This window comes from Ambystoma mexicanum, chromosome 4q, assembly GCF_040938575.1.
Source record: "Ambystoma mexicanum isolate Mex_15411 chromosome 4q, UKY_AmexF1_1, whole genome shotgun sequence".
Classification (NCBI taxonomy): domain Eukaryota; kingdom Metazoa; phylum Chordata; class Amphibia; order Caudata; family Ambystomatidae; genus Ambystoma; species Ambystoma mexicanum.
Window position 1 is genome coordinate 1075123720 of NC_090928.1, and position 14522 is coordinate 1075138241.

Genomic DNA, 14522 nt, shown 5'->3' on the forward strand with positions numbered 1-14522 from the left:
TGACTCCGTCTGCGTTGGCAAGTCCAGTGTAGAATGAGTAAAGCTCCACTGGCTTGCCTATGCAGACGATGTTGTGGTCCTGGATAGAACAGCAATCGGACTGCAACGTCTTCATGTTCTACACTGCTATGGAAATGAAAACAAACTAGCTCTTAATGCAAATAAATAAATTATGGTTTTCAGACAAAAATAAAAAAGTGGTATATCCAACAATGGTAAATGGGGGGGCCAGAAGATAAGGTTGGAAGCGCTGGTCTATCTGGGATACAAAATATATGCTCTCCTGGCACTTTGCAAAGTAGAGCAGGATATTGCAATGAAAATAAAACCTCTAGCCGCTCAAATGAAGAAAATACTTAGGAGCTACGGTAGATTTTCCATAATCCCAGCATTAAAATTCTACCAAGCAAAGGTGATTGAAGGTCTGTTGTATGGATTGGAAGCAAAACCCCAGCTTTGCAATACATCATGGCAAAAATGGGAGGGACTCCTGTGGAAACACGTCTTAGGGCTACCAATGAGCCTTTCGATGGGTAATATTAGATATGAATTAGGTTTAAAATCTCTGAAAGCTCAGGCAGGGTGGAAATTAATATCGTTGCTTCAACGGATAAGTTCAGTACAGGAAGATTCTCTCTAAGCAGATATAAAAGTCCATATGGAAAAGAAAATTCTTTCAACGTTAAGTAACCAGGTGGCAACACTTACTGGACGCTGATCTAGAAAGAAAAACTCTACTGGAGAATCTGTTGAAGGCAAAAAGGAGATGGGATGAAATGGATTGGATCCAAACAATAGGAGTATGTTCGGAGGCTAATCCTAATCCCCTGCAGAAAGGGGATCGGAAATTAGGTTTTCTGAGATTAAGGATTAATGTTATTCACACAGGTGAAGTACTCGCAAAGAGAGGAATCATGGAGACTGGAAGAAACGCGTATAGCGAACACGTCCCCTAAAGCTCCTCTTGGAGGAAATTCCCTTGAGCAGTAGAGTTTGCACTTCCTTCAAGAGATCTTCGCCCAACCCCACAAGTGGATCTGTTTGCGACCAGTGTCAACAGGACTTCCTGAGCTAGCTCCCACTAGTGAGAAACTGTGCTCTGCCTGCTCAGAGCATCCGCTGCCGTGTTCTGCTCTCCGGCTAGGTGAACTGCCGATAGAGAGATTCCTTCTTGTATTGTCCAGAACCAGAGCTGCATTGCCGCTCTGCACAGTGGTAGTGACCCTACGCCTCGTCTTTTGTTGAGGTAGTACATGGCCACTTGGTTGTCCGTCATTATCAGGACATTCTTTCCCCATACAGAGGGCAGAAAGGCCTTTAGTGCTAGTCTGATTGCCCTCAGCTGCAAAAGGTTGATGTGTAGTTTGGACTCCGATGGAGACCAACCATCACCGATTATCAGACTGTTGGTGTGAGCTCCCCACCCCGTGAGTGAGGCGTCCGTCATTACCATCATCTCCGGCCATGGTTGCCAAAAAGATTCTCCCTTGAGAATATGGTCCTTGCAAGCCCACCATAGAAGATCCTGAGCCACTCTGGCCGGAATTTGTAAAAGATCTGAGGTAGTCGCTGAAAATTGGGACCATTGTGTCCTGAGGGCCAATTGAATGATATCATTCTCAATCTGGCCTCTGGCACCAGAAAAATCCAGGATGCCATGAGGCCAAGCAACCTCAGAAAATCGAAGGCCGGCAGATGCTGGGCATTCTGGAACTTTGTTACCATCTGCAGAATGTGATGTGCTCTCACCTCGGGAGGCGAGGCTTTCCCCAGAGGAAATATCCAGGACTGCTCCGATGAATTGGAGTCTTTGGAATGGTATTATATGTGACTTCTTGTAATTGGGGGAGAAGCCCAGTCTGTCTAAGAAGTAGCAGGTCATGCTCAGATGTTTCAGTGCCTGTTCGGGTGAACAGGCCCCGATTAACCAATCATCCAGGTAGGAGTAAACCTTGCAAGGGTGCAAGTCACATTTGTTGACTTTATAGCCATACTGCTCGAAGAAAAAATCTTGCGAGACCAGGCATCAATTGTCCTATCATCCCCATCTGCTGGAGTAGAGGGGTATGCCGATTGTCTAGTGGATGTAGCTTCCTGGACTAAGCTTTCAGGTGTAGGATGCCTAGTTAAATAGTCAGGTTCAGAAGATGAAGGTCTAGATTTCCTAGCAAAATTTCTGTTCATCACCGGTCCAGATTCTGGAGTTTCCCGTGCAGCCATACCCTTCTCCTCTGAAGTGCTGTTTGTAAAGTAAGAACAGTATCTTTTTGCGGAACTTGACTGAGAATGTCTGTCAGGTCATCCTGTTCGTAGGTGGGAGAATTCCTGCTCCATCCCATACACTCCACCACCCTATTCATAATATTTCTATATGCTTAGTCAGCATTAAATTACCTTTTGCCTCACTTCTGATTTTAGGAATTCTATATGGTTGCTATAGCGTTGTATACATCTGGCAACATATTTGTAGTTTTAAGAAAGTTGGGCTGATCTGGAAAGGGCCGATGGCATTCTGGATTCTGGTCTGTTAAAGGTCTGTGCCTCCCAAACAATTCCTGGTAGCCTGGTATAGTTAGTACTGCAAGAATGGGGCAGAACTATACTGTGACAAGTAATGAGGTCAGTTGTGGCAAGTGCCTCATAGCCCTTTCCAGGACCACTATATGCTGTCCTCTTTTCTCAGAGTTGCTGAAGAGTGATGTCAAAGTCTGATTGACGCCGGGGCGGAGTGGACTGAGTGACTGGTACTAAAACAAGAGACATATGGGTAAAGGCAATCCAAGCAGGCGAAAGCCCCAGCTAAGGACACACCTGCCTACTTTAAGTACACCAATTCTAAGGTGCTATGTGCAGTTTTTGAGGTCTGGCACTTCTAACTAGCACACTTTCCGATAGAAGGAACATTTAATCTGGACAAATTAGTGGCTTTGAGAAGATCATTAGAGGCGCAGAGGGGAAGTGTTAGAGGATTTCTAAAATCAGGCACGGTGGACAGATTTTAGGAGGCCATTCTAGTTATGGTGAGCAGGTAGCTCAGAGTTTAGCCAAAACCCAATCAAGATAGAGAGGAGAGCGGTCAAAGCTTAGTCGCCAGAGTGTGAACGTGGTCAGAGGCCCTCAATGAGTCCACACAGATCAGCTGAATGGTCAGCAATACATTTTTTGTCAAAAAAAGGAGTTGAACAAGTTACTCTCTTACCTGGTAACTTTCTTTCGATGGGATGATCCGACGACGTATTCCATATCTATGACAGTAATCACCACAGCTGTGCTGCTTCGGAAAATCTTTCGGCGTCAGCGTCCTGCGTCGATACGCCGCACTCGAGGACCTCTCCGATGGCCGACGTCACTGGATATTATAAGTAGGACGCACGACGCCCGTAGCCTCAGTTGTAGTTTATTCCCAGAACGTGTGGCACCAGTCTTCTGCCAGTCTGACCACACAAAGCCTTGCGGAAATGTAAGCTTCAATCGCATAAGAAATTCTGTAGTGGGGAAGGCAGGGAGGGAGGGAGCGATATGGAATACGTCGTCGGACCATCCCATCGAAAGAACGTTACCAGGTAAGAGTAACTTGTTCTTCGAGGGGATTGGGTCCTCAGACGTATTCCATATGTATGACAGACTCCCAAAGCAGTACCATGCAAGGAGGTGGGAAAAGAATTTAGAATACAGAAATTCAGAATGCCCAATCAAATTGCAGAGCAAAGTACCACCTTGCCAAAGGCCAGATCCTGCCCACGGATGGAATCGAGGGAGTAGTGATGTACAAAAGTATGGACCGAAGCCCAGGTGGCTGCATCACAGATGTTATGAATCGGAACACCCCTCTGTAGGGCAGTAGAGGCAGCCATACCCCTAGTAGAATGGGCCCGCAAGCCGACCGGTGGGTCCTTACCCGCCAAGCAGTAACATTCAGAAATTGCCAGAATAATCCAGCGAGACAATGTCTGCTTAGTCGTAGCTTGTCCCAAACGCTTTCCAGCGTAACCAATGAAGAGTTGATCGTCCAACTTTGACCCGGGACATGCGTGAAATATAAAAGCTTAAAGCTCTCCTAGGATCAAGCCTCTCCTCTTCCTTACCAGGATGTGGAGGAGGATAAAATGCCGGAATAACCACCTTCTGGCCTAAATGAAATTCCGACACCACTTTCGGAAGACAGGAAGGACGAACTCTAAGGACAACCCTGTCCTTTTGAAATACAGTGAAGCGTGGCTTAACTGAAAGTGCCTGTAACTCACTCACTCAGCGAGCGGAAGTGACCGCAACCAAAAATACAGTTTTAAGAGTTAACAGTCTCAAAGGGCACGAATGCAAAGGCTCAAACGGAGCACCCATCAGAAACTGGAGGACAAGGTTCAAATCCCAACCGGGCACCTGGAAAGGTGACGGATGGAACACATTAGCGAGCCCTTTTAGAAACGGAGAAATTAAAGATATTTTCAAATAAGAACACTCTTCAGACGAGCACTTAAATATGGACAGCGCTGCCAGGTAACCTTTAACGGTACCCACTTGCAAGCCCCTGTGGACTAAAGAAAGCAAAAAAGACAGAACCACAGGAATGTCACATGAAAACGGATCCAGATTCTTAACCCAGCACCAGTCGCAGAACTTTCTCCAACGGCAACGGTACAGGGACTTTGCGGGCCTTCTGGCCGAAAGCAACACCTCCATCACGTCTTCAGGGAGGTCCCAATCCTTATACCTCAACCTTTCAGAAACCAAGCGTGAAGGTTGAGGGATCTTACCTCTGGATGGAGAACCTGACCCCCGCTCCCGTGAGAGCAGATTGCCTCGGTAGGGAAGACGACGTGGAGGGCAGATGGACAAGTCGAGAAGGTCCGGGTACCACGTCCTTCAGGCCCATGCCAGAGCAATGAGGATCATCCGGGAACCGAACCTTCGTAACCTCCGCAGCACTTGCGGGATGAAAGTGACTGGAGGAAACGCGTACAGCAGTGGGAATGACCACTCCACCACGAACGCGCCTCCCAAGGCTCCTCTGAGGAAATTCCTGCGAGCAGAACCTCTCGCACTTCCGGTTGACACTGGAGGCAAAGAGATCCACTTGAGGGGTCCCCCAAAGGGCGAAGAGCTCCAGGAGAATCTCCTGAGCCAACTCCCACTCGTGAGAGATCGCGCTCTGCCTGCTCAGAGCGTCCGCCGTCTCGTTTTCGTCTCCGGCCAGATGAACAGCCGAGATCGAAACTTCCTGCTGGTTTGCCCAGAACCAGAGCTACATCGCCTCGCTGCACAGAGGAAGTGACCCTGCTCCCCCCCCCTTTTGTTGTGGTAGTGCATGGCCACTGTGTTGTCTGTCAGGATCAGGACCTTCTTTCCTCGCACAGTCGGCAGAAAAGCCTTCAGGGCAAGCCTGATGGCCCTCAGCTCCAACAGATTTATAAGGAGTCTGGACTCCGACGGAGACCAACGACCGCTGACCATCAACTCGTTGGCATGAGCTCCCCATCCCGTGAGGGATGCGTCCGTCACAATCGTCACCTCCGGCCAGGGTTGCCAGAATGGAGCCCCCTTCATCAGACTGCCTTCGACGGCCCACCACAGAAGGTCCTGGGCAACAGAGGACGGCACCTGAACAGGGTCCGACATCCTGCCGGAGGACTGAGACCACTGGAGCTTGAGTGCCCATTGCAAAGATCTCATCCGCAACCTGGCCTCTGGCACCAGAAGAATGCAGGATGCCATGAGGCCGAGCAATCTCAAGAACTCGAACGCTGGGAGACTCTGGGCATGCTGAAACTTGTGCACCATCTGCTGAATGTGATGAGCCCTCACCTGGGGAGGAGAACACTGCCCCAGGGACGTGTCGAGCACTGCTCCGATGTACTGGAGCCTCTGATTCGGTGTCAAATGGGACTTCAAGTTGAGGGAGAAGCTCAGCTTGTGGAGGGAATGGCAGGTGACGGACAGATTACCCATGACTTGCTCGGGAGAGCGCGCCCTGATCAACCAATCGTCCAGGTAGGGGTAGACGTGAATCCCCCCCCCCCCCTTTCCTGAGATGCGCTCCCACCACTACCATCAGCTTGGTGAAGACCCTCGGGCGGAGGTCAATCCGAACGGCAGGACCTGAAACTGAAAGTGCGAGTCGCCAACCGCGAACCTCAGGTACTTCTTGTGCTTTGGATGGATCGGCACATGAAAATAAGCGTTCTTGAGGTCGAGAGACACCAACCAGTCCTGAAGTTGAAGGGCCTGGAGGACTTGAGAGAGAGTAACCATCTTGAACCTGTCCTTCCTGAGGAGTTTGTTCAAACCGCGCAAGTCCATGATGGGTCTCAATCCCCAGTCTTTCTTGGAAATAAAAAAATAAGGGGAATACCATCCCTTGTTCCTCTCCACTACAGGCATCAGTTCTATGGCGCCTTTCTCCAGCAGGGCTTGAGCCTCCTGCACAACGAGCGGATCTGGACTCTGCAACGAGAGATTCCCCGGTGGATCGTCGTGAGGCCTCTGCTGACAGGGAAGACAGTAGCCATGGGCTATGATCTCCAGAACCCACACATCTGAAATAATGGCACGCCATTCGACAAGATGCTGCGCCAGCCTTCCCCCAACCAGCGAGCTGAAGCGGCTGCGGTGTTGCCGGAGGGCAAAGAGGCAAGTGCCCGAGCGGCCTTGGCACCTCAAGTACCCTCCTTTCCACCTCTGGCACTCCTACGGTGGCCCCTTTGACTGGCAGCTCCTCTCGCTTTACCAAAGGATGAGTAATAACGAAAGGAACCTCCCCTCCATTGCTGTCCCCTAGGACGAAAAGGCAGAGGTTGGCAAACTGCAGCGCCCATGGAGGTGCCCAATGACTTCGCTGCAGCTTTGGAGGTCTGCAACCTCGCAAGGCTCTCGTCAGCCTTGCTGCCAAAAAAAATGTTCACCGTCAAAGGGCATGTTGAGGAGCCGGGACTGCACATCAGGAGAAAACCCTGACTTCCGCAACCACGCAAACCTGCATATTACGGTGCTCGCCTCCATGGACCGGCTGACGCAATCTGCCATGTCCAAACCCGACTGAACGGACTCACTCATGGCATCCTTGCCATCCTGGACCATAGCAAGAAAAACATCCCGTTCACCCCCTTCGGGAATATGTTCAGCCGCTAAGGAAACAGTTCCCACAGAGTGTGCGTGAAACGTGACAAGGCACATACGGAGTTGGCCGCCTGAAGAGCCATAGCCCCTGAAGAAAACACCTTCTTCGCCCAACCATCAAAACGCTTGTCGTCCCTATCAGGAGGGATGGTAGGATACGACGCCTGCTTTGCTGGAGCCGTAACCGCCTGCACCACCAAACTCTCCGGAGTGGGTGTAAAGTTCCCACATATCCTACCTGGTAGGATGGGGTAAAGGTGTTAGAGGGGGAAGGATACCGCATCTCGCCATCTGGTGTCCCAGTGCCCACTCCCCAAGATCCTCACCCAGGTGATCCTCCCGCACTTGTCCACCCCCAGGAACTGGATCCAAAAGCGATGGCCATGTCCTGGCCACCTTCATGACTATTTAATATTCTGTATATAGTTTCCATTTAACACCTTCCCCTTCAATTTCCCTTCACTTGGGATGAAGCCTTGCTGTTGGCAGTGCAGCCCATAATCCATACAATGTGTGCTAAATCAACCTATATAAAGAAAAAGCAGAAAAACACTGAAGAACAATAACCCAAACTCGTCGGCGGTCTAAGCAAAGAAACTCAATTTCAAAAGTTATTGCTGGCTAGGGAAAAGGAAGCTCCCATTTCTAGCAATCCACAAAATGTTGACTAGGAGTCTGGTCAGTATGACCTGAAACTATCGGAATAAAATAAATTCAGATTAGTAAAAAGACGGTTGCCATCCAGATTCAAGACGGAAGAACTCTAAGTATTAAATACTGAAATGAAACTAACCAAGAAGGGAGATTCCGATAGTCCTGGCAAGGGCTGCAATTCCGAAATGCAGGAGAAAACTGCTTAGACGGCCACCAGAATTACGCAAATACGAAACTCTAGAACACAATCTAAAAGGGACAACGCGAGGCTTAGTCTCTCAATAAGTCAGACCTTGAATATTGAAAAGCCCCAGTACATAATAAAACCACAATACTAGAATAGTATTGACGGACTTCAAAGCAGACTTTGGGCGATTTGACCAATGAAAAAAACAAACCATACCAGTTTCCTTATGTAACCAATGGCATTCACTGCGGGTGAAACGCCAGTCGGCATCCCTCAATCATTCTACAGAGATTGTGCGCAATACCAGCACCAAGAGTACACACAACCAAAGTGTTAATTTTTGCATCAGCATATCATTATGCTATCGAAGGATCACAGATTAAGAATCCTTTTGCAAGTCATATTTGATTTGCAAACAGAAAATCTATATTTGGGTTACAATGGATTTAGGAAAGTTCTCTTGGAGCAACTTTTCCTGCATATTTTATGGACCCTCAAACCTTTTGCTTTTGTTTTTCGCTGTGAAGAGAAGCCTTCAGCTTTAGACATTTAGAATCAGACCCTGTTAAGGTATGTTTGTCTCCAGATGGTCAGGTTACGTGAACAACCAAGCCAAGATGATGTAACAGTTTTTACTCTCCCGCACAACCGTCAAAAAGGCTATCCTACTGGATGCATATTAGTAATCAAAAATAATATTTGGATAGAGTGCAAGGTAAGAGTCATCTACCCATATTGTCTAACAGCTAGCCCTGTCCTTGTGTACAAGCAACAAAATATGGGCAACCTGTTGAAAAACGTGTATGGCCCATGCCTCCCAGTTTCCAATCTAACACTACACATATTCGAGAGGCTTTTAGGGTAGTTGCTTGTATATCTTGCGTGTGCCAACAATTTACCTGCTAGCCCGGTGACACTTGCCAAGAGTGAAAGGCATAATGTATATATAAAATCCTGTGAAAATTTCCATGCTAAATACTTCCAAACATGAAGCAGTGCGGTTACAAAATTAAAATCAATTTTGGGCTGATGTGTTATGTATTTAGAACCTAGTAATGCTGGATGAGAGATATACCAGGCCTCGTCACATGACCAGTAAAGTTTAAACAACTGACTGGTGAAACTGGGGTTAAAAGAAAAAAAAAACGAAGTCATATTAAATGATTGTGGTAAATCACGAGTTGGGAGACCGACAAGGTGGCCTTTTGAGCTGGTCTTATTAAGCAAGATAATCCTATCTGTCCGACGTCTTGGCCCAATTATAAGAAAAGAAAGAAATCAAAAGAGTGGCTATCAGGATGTCCAACACAACATCCACCTAACTTACCACAAGTCCTGTCCGTACCACTAGTACAGAAAAGAAACAAACAAAACAAAGCTATGGCCTCTTGCCCAAGGATTAAACTGTGGTTGGCTTCCGAACCAGTGATCTGTTTCTTTCTTCAAAAAAAAGGGGTCCGTAGCTCAGACATCACAAAGTCTCTTTTCACCTCCACCATTCTGGATGGTGCATTCAGTTTGAATCAGTCTTTTTCCTCTTTTCTTTTTGTTTGTCAACCCCTTTTCAGTCCCGGGTGTTTGATTCTCTTCGGATTTGTACATCTTGTGCCCGGACGTATCAGGGATTGTTTTCAAGTTTTTTTTGTTTTTTTTTTTTAAATACCTGTGCACTCTTCGTCTCAATTTCGCTGCTCTGAGGCCTCGGGTCTCACACCCCATGGCAGTTTACCCTCTTTGGCCCTTGTCAGGGCTAATTTACTTTTACCCCATCTTGGGGTTATAGTCGCTTCCCTCCTCACCTGGGGCCCTTCCATTTTCAACCCAAACTGCGGTAGTTCAGTTCCCACCTCACTTTGGAGGTCAGGTTTCTAAGCTACTGCACAACTTGGAACGACAATCAGGGCTAGGACACTGCCTCTCTTAGTCGCCTATATTAGTGTTGCTTGAGACTGCATGAAGAAGTGTATGCTTGCAGCAGTATGCATGCAAACCTAATTTTGAAATCATTTTCTGAAAGCTACCTGAAGTTGTGACTTAAGTCCTAGCGTCCCACATGCGCTGTGATTTATAAAGCAGCGTGTGTGTGTGTGGCGATGTGTGCAGCCATTTTACCATTCTCTGCACGGAGGAGTTTCAATTAGGATGATTGCACCGCGCTGCCTTGCGGCTCATAGACAGACTCTGCACCATGAGCCACCAGGCATGCCTGCACATTTGACTGCCTTACAGCCCATTACTATTTACTGACAAGTGATCTGGGACCACAATTCCCAGAAGCACTGGCGCTCCATATACAGAAACGTCAGGTGCTTCAGCACCGGTGAGTCAGGAGCCAAGCCGGTCTTGCGCCGGTCCTCGCCGTCCAGTGCAGGAAATGCTGCCCATGAGTATTTAGAGCACTCACCTTAAACATCAAGCAAACATGGGGCTACTACCCCTATACAAACTGTTAGACATTCACAAACACCAATGCATAAACATCGCCAAAACGGTCGCTGAATCAGCTCTAGACAGAACCAGCGAGATGTAGAGTTCTGAACATGAAGATCTGGCAAAAAGACGCCCTAAAAAAAGAGACGGCCAATTTGCCAGAAGCCCCACAACATTGGTCAAAAAAAGAACAAACTCGAATTAAAAATCTGTCTACTAAACACCCGGTCTCTTCATAACCGTGCGCAATGTATTCACGACAGGATTATTGACGCTAAGATTGACATCCTATGCATATCTGAAACGTGGCTCAAAGAGCAGACAGGCCTTACCCAAAACATTACCATTCCAGAAGGCTATGTCATCTACTATGCCAATAGAGAAACCGGGCATCGGGGGGGGTTGTGTGTACAAGTTATCACGAGAGATTCTATACACTTTTCCCCCAAGCAAGTTAACATGCAGTGGAAGTGAAATCCTGCATTTGAAGCATTCACCCACAGATAATAGCAGCCTTAACTTAATTGTTGTCTATAGGACACCCGTCATTACACCAGAATTTTACAAAGCGATTACCCACCATCTTAACCTACTACAAAATACAGCCTCACTGCTAGTAGGCAACCTCAACCGATGGCATGGCAATCCCAAAGACAAAGAACCCACTAACTTAGAGACAGTACTTAACAATATTGATTTCAAAGTCACAAACCACGAACCCACAATGGACAATGGGCACCAGCTAGATTGGGTTGTATCAACCAACCTGAGTCCCACGATTACAAGACTAACCCTTGCATATGGTCAGATCACTATAGTGGGACCTTTTCCATCATTCCACCATCACCCAAAGATAAGTCTCCCAACCCACCCGGCCCCCGATAAAAGTGACATCGGAATTTCAAAAACAGACAGACTAACTTGAACTCTGCCTCGATAAAATCAAGGACAACCTTAACAAAGCAGACTCCTGCGACACCCTGATGACCAACCAATTAGCCCACCTCAAAAAGTTGGTATACCACATAGGCACCACCACATACCAAAACTATCAGATCAAAGACCAAACAACAACCATGCTTCACCAGAGAACTCGCCGAACAAAAAAAGGTGAAGAGAAAAAGAGAAAACGAATAGCTAAAAGAAATCCCACCTCAATTAATAAGAAAGCATGGAAGGATAGTGATAAAACCTATAAGAACGAGATAATACAGGCAAAAAAAGAATTTTTTACCACATCCAGATCACTATAGCAGATAACTCCACCAGCAAACTCCAACATCCTGAAATCCAATGAGGAAACCTAGAGCAATCTCCCCTCCCTTCACACCATCCCAAGAGGAGTGCGACAAAACCCAGAACGCCTTTTTTCCATAAAATCTCCCAAGCCAAAAAACAGACAGTGGCCACCCTTCCGACTGAAGAAACTTTCAAAGACATTGAAGCCTTTAAATTCACGTACACCACTCCTGAGTACATGATAAAAAGTACTTGCCACCATGAAACCCACTACCTGCACCAAAAATATACTTCCTATGAATATGATTCACATAGTGTTTCCCTATGGAATTGGGATTGTGCTATTATAAAATGCTTCTGTGAATCAGGCCATAAATGGTTTAAAGATAAACTCTAAAAAGAAATGTAATAATGAGATTGAGCAACAGGAAGACACTGATTGGGCACACATGGTTTTTAAACCATGAAAAGCTAACCACAAGATTTACAATGAAATACTTGCGTTTTCCCATATTCAATAACCCCACGAAATTTCAGTATCAATACTATTTGTCGAAGAAGATCTGCAGTCAAGTGGCAATTATGAAAAAGGTGGACCAAAAATTGGGAAAATAATCCTTCAGCCTAGTCCTACGTTTTTATAATTCTAAGGTCATCCAAAAAAATAACCTATGGCCTGGCTGATTGATGTAGAAGCTTCACAAGACGGAATCATTAATATGGAAAACCATCCTGTTTTGTCTGCCAAAATCAATACCTATTGCCGCCATAAGGTATGAGATGGGTCTGCAATCGCTGACAAGTATAGAGGAGTGGCGCAGATTACCAGGTTTAGAAAGATGCTCCCAAATACAGGAATATTCTATATGAACTGAGGGAATCAGCCTCAGAAATGGGAACCCGGAGGCCCTGACACAGTCAGCCTTACAGATATCCTGTACACGTACATTGGCCAAATTGGGTCTAAAACAAAGAAACACTTAACAAGCCAGTTCGAGTAAAAGAACAAGTTACTTTCTTACCCGGTACCCTTCTTTCGATGGGATGGTCCGACGACGTATTCCATATCTATGACAGGTAATCACCACAGCTGTACTGCTTCGGAAAATGTTTCTGCCTCCTGCGTCGATACGCTGTCCTCGAAGGCCTCCGTCGAGCCGACGTCGCCAGATGTTACAAGTAGGACACACGACGCCCATACCATCAGTTATAGTTTTTTCCCCAGAACGTGTGGCACCAATATTCTGCCAGTATGACCACAGAAAGCCTTGCGGAAACGTAAGCTGCAATCGCATAAGAAATTCTGTAACGGGGCAGGTAGGGAGGGAGCAATATGGAATACGTCGGACCATCCCATCGAAAGGATGTTACCAGGTAAGAGTAACTTGTTCTTCGAGGGGATTGGGTCCTCCGACATATTCCATATCTATGACAGACTCCTAAAGCAGTACCAACGTATGGAGGATGGAAAAGAATTTAGAATATAGAAATTTAGAATGCCCAATTAAATTGCAGCGTAAAGGACCACCTTGCCAAAGGCCAGATCCTGCCGATGATAGAATCTAGGGAGTAGTGTCTTACAAAAGTATGGACCGAAGCACATGTGGCTGCTTCACAGATGTTACCAATAGGAACACCCCTCTGCAGGGCAGTAGAGGCAGCCATACCCGTAGTAGAATGGGCCCGCAAGCCTACAAGAGGGTCCTTACCCGCCAAGCGGTAACATTCTGAAATTGCCAAGATAATCCATCTAGACAAAGTCTGTTTAGTAACAGCTTGTCCCAAACACCTTCCAGCGTAACCTATGAAGAGCTGATCGTCCACTCTGACCCAGGACATGCGTGAAATATACAAACTTAAAGCTCTCCTAGGATCCAACCTATGGATCCTCCCCTCTTCCTTACCAGGATGCAGAGGAGGATAAAATGCCAGAAGAATGACCTTCTGGCTTAAATGAAATTCCGACACCACCTTCGGAAGAAAGGAAGGACGAACCCTAAGGACAACCCTGTCCTTATGAAACACCGTGAAGGGAGGCTTAACAGAAAGTGCCTGAAACTCACTCACTCTGCGAGCGGAATAACCGCAACTAAAAATAGTTTTAAGGGTTAAAAGTTGTGATGCTGGAAATGCATCGGAGGGACAGGGCCTCCGTATCCTTGTCCTTTACTGCTTTTTATTGTGTGTTCTGTCGTATTTTCCGCACAGGAGTTCATGTGGGACTCCTGGCGGTGCAGCTCTCTCCCCTTTGGTTTGGTGAACGGACCCGTGGGATATCCTTATGGCACCCATGGGTGGGGGTGCAACCAAGGGCCCCTAGTGTATGTTTTGGGCAACTGTGGGTAGCACACAGAGCAGGGTATGGGCTGGTGGCAGCTCCATGCTGAATTTGACAGGTGCAGTGCATATTCTCCATTTTGGGATTCCCAGGCCCTGCCATTGGAATCAGTTGATTCCTGATAGGAAACAAGATGGCCCCCGTGGCCTCTTGCTTTCTATTGCCTATTACCTTGTTTTTCCAAAGTCCTGGGAAGCCCGGACTCTGTCCCTTCCCCCTGACTGGCTGTTGGGTGGAAGTGCCATATATGGTGTTGTTGTGAAGGCCTGGCCAGACTAGCTGGAGCCTTCCCAGTGACTATGTTGTGGGTACCTCCTGTGGGTGGAACTTGGGTGAATGGAGTGTGTGACCAATATGCACTTCTTGTTGTGGTTGTCTAGTTTCTGGCATGAGAGACAGACTGGAGACAGCCCTGCACGAAACTGGCCTGAATGCAGTGTGTAGTGTTAAATGACTGGGTACTTGTGCCAATCCACATTCCTTGTTGTGAGTGTCTGAGAGGGAGGGGGGTGGCCCGAATGCACTGTGTGCCTGATTGGCTGACTGCATGAATTCCCTTCT

The 14522-nt window shown here is 47.1% G+C and overlaps 1 protein-coding gene across 4 annotated transcripts in view; it reads right to left on the reverse strand.

Moving 5' to 3' along the window:
• Window positions 1-14522, reverse strand: part of WDR26 (WD repeat domain 26) — a 1161882-nt gene that overhangs the window by 1034994 nt on the left and 112366 nt on the right. The window lies entirely within an intron of this gene.